This window comes from Otolemur garnettii, unplaced genomic scaffold, assembly GCF_000181295.1.
Source record: "Otolemur garnettii isolate 467f Iridium unplaced genomic scaffold, OtoGar3 scaffold00009, whole genome shotgun sequence".
Taxonomy (NCBI): domain Eukaryota; kingdom Metazoa; phylum Chordata; class Mammalia; order Primates; family Galagidae; genus Otolemur; species Otolemur garnettii.
Genome location: NW_003852404.1, coordinates 37,464,150 through 37,466,486, shown reverse-complemented (window position 1 = coordinate 37,466,486; position 2,337 = coordinate 37,464,150). Strand labels below are relative to the sequence as shown.

Here is a 2,337-nt window from a genome sequence, read left to right as displayed (position 1 = left end):
AAAGTCTTTTTACATATAGGGCCTTCCTTTTACTTGACAATTTTCACTAACAGTTCTTACAATGTGAAGTTCAACTAAAGTCTTCACTGGTCAACTTGAAAAAGAGCAAGCAACACAAAATTTCTCTAGTATACAAGGGTGTTAGAAATAGTTTTTCTTTGTACTTTCACATATATTTCAATATGTAGATTGGAAACTTTAAGGATATCTTAATTTTTGACTTTCAAGAAGGCATGACAATGGATTTTCTTAAATTATAGATCACAGTATCTTTACAAATGATCAAATACAAAATTTCAGATGCTCTTGAAAACACATTTTAAGATACTTAGCATACATAATACAAGTTTCTTAGTTTACTTATCCTTGTGGGATAAGGAAGCATAGTCTTACATTGATAATTTTGCTTCTGCTAAAGGGCTTGAGTAGATCACAAAGGGGAATTTTCAAAGTTTTCTTAACAGTCTTTCAGTCCAAAAAAACTCACATATCTTGTGTCCTATTTGGATATGTTTTTCTCACTAATTAACATCAGTGGGCTCTTGTATTGGTAGTCTGGTCATGACTTACTCTTGCAAAACCATCTTTACTGTGAAACAAATATGAAAGATGTTTTATTTTCCCCAATGCAAGGAAAATCATCTGAATCAGTAACACAGTCAAAGTCACAGGTGTTTCAGGACATTCTTGAGAATAGACATCAACGGTCCTAAGATTCTTTTTCTTTCATGATTCTCTTTTTCACAACTGTACAGTCACTGTCCTATTGTCTTTTATTCTGAAAAACAAAAACTCATTTTTTTTTAAGATCAAGTTTTTCATTGACACAGGACTATATGGAATGAACCCAAAAGATAGTGGCAAGCTGGGTCTCTCCTCAGGTAGTTTCCTCCTCTTTTAACAGCATTTAACTACTCTCTATCAATAATTTCATCACAGTCAGTCAGACGATTGACAACCATAAGTGAAAAAAGCTCTTTGATAAAAGCCAACTGGCCAAATGGGGTCTTCGCATAATGCATCTGAAACCCACCATCCAGAGCTGCTTCTCTGGCTCTGGATGATCTCCGCAGCATCTTGTTGGCTTCTTCAAGGGCCTCTGAGACTCTAGCCAGCACAACTCAGCTGCTCCTCCTCCGGATAGGATAGTCGTAGTCGTCCTCCCAGTCATCAAATTCCTCACCCTAGTCCGCACTCTCGAAGTCTGGGCCCTCGAGCTGGCCTGGCTGCTTCCCAGGCTAGGCCCATTAGGCAGGCCCTGCTTCCCCTCTGGCACCGCCATTGGCTGGGCCTCCTCTTCCTCCATTGGGCCTTCCTCCTCCAGCTGCGGCTGGGCCCCTCTGCGCAAGGGACGCAGGGATGGGTCTTGGCTCCCGCTGCCTACCTCTATCTGCGGAAGGTCCTCGCGGAGCATCACATCCATCTGCAGGTCATCCTACTCTTCATACAGTTCATACAACTCAGCCATTTCCGACATCGTACAAAACAAACTGCTCAACCCTCTCGGAAAGCGCTTTCAGCAAGAAGATATGGAGCTACGCGGTCAGACAGCTCTTTACATGGATATATCATATAATGCTTAAGGCAAGGTTTTTAGCAGGCCCTTCTCTAGAATAGTGCTCATTTTATACCATAGGTAAGTTCTTACCCCTCATCCTTTTCCATCATCCTCCCTTCTTGGTTTCCAGTGTCCTCTAGATCCCTTTGTGTCCGTGTGCACCCATTGTTTAGCTCCCAATTATTAATGAGTATATGTGGGATTTGTATTTTCCATTCCTGAGATAATGGTCTCTAGTTCTATCCAAGTTGCAGCAAAAGACATTAAGTCATTTCTTTTTATTACTGAATAGTATTCCACAGGGGTGTCTATATCACATTTTCTTTATCCTTTCATGAATTGATGGGTGCTTAGGTGGATTCCACATATTTGCAATTGTAAATTGTGCTATGATAAACATTTGAGTGCCGGTGTTTTAAGAAAATGACTTCTTTTCTTTTGGGTAGATACCCAGTAGTGGGATTGCTGAATCCAATGGTAAGTTTACATTTATTTCTCTGAAGACTCACCATTATGCATACATACAGGTTATTTTAATTTACAGTTCCATCAACAGTGTATACATGTTCCTTTCTCTCTCCATCCTTGCCAGCATCTATTATTTATTGACTTTTTAATAATAGCCATTCTGACAGGGGTAAAATGCTGTCTCATTATGGTTTTAAATTTGATTTCTCTGATGACTAGTGATATTGAACATTTTTAAATATGTTTATGTTTCTTGGCCATTTGTTTATTTTCTTTTGAGAAATTTCTCTTTGGTTGGGCATGGTGGCTCA

General features: G+C 39.5%; 1 pseudogene; it reads right to left on the bottom strand.

The window, feature by feature from the left end:
• Positions 1 to 831: 831 nt before the first annotated feature.
• On the bottom strand, positions 832 to 1,534 carry LOC100941520 (annotated as a pseudogene).
• Between the last annotated feature and the right edge of the window lie 803 nt (positions 1,535 to 2,337).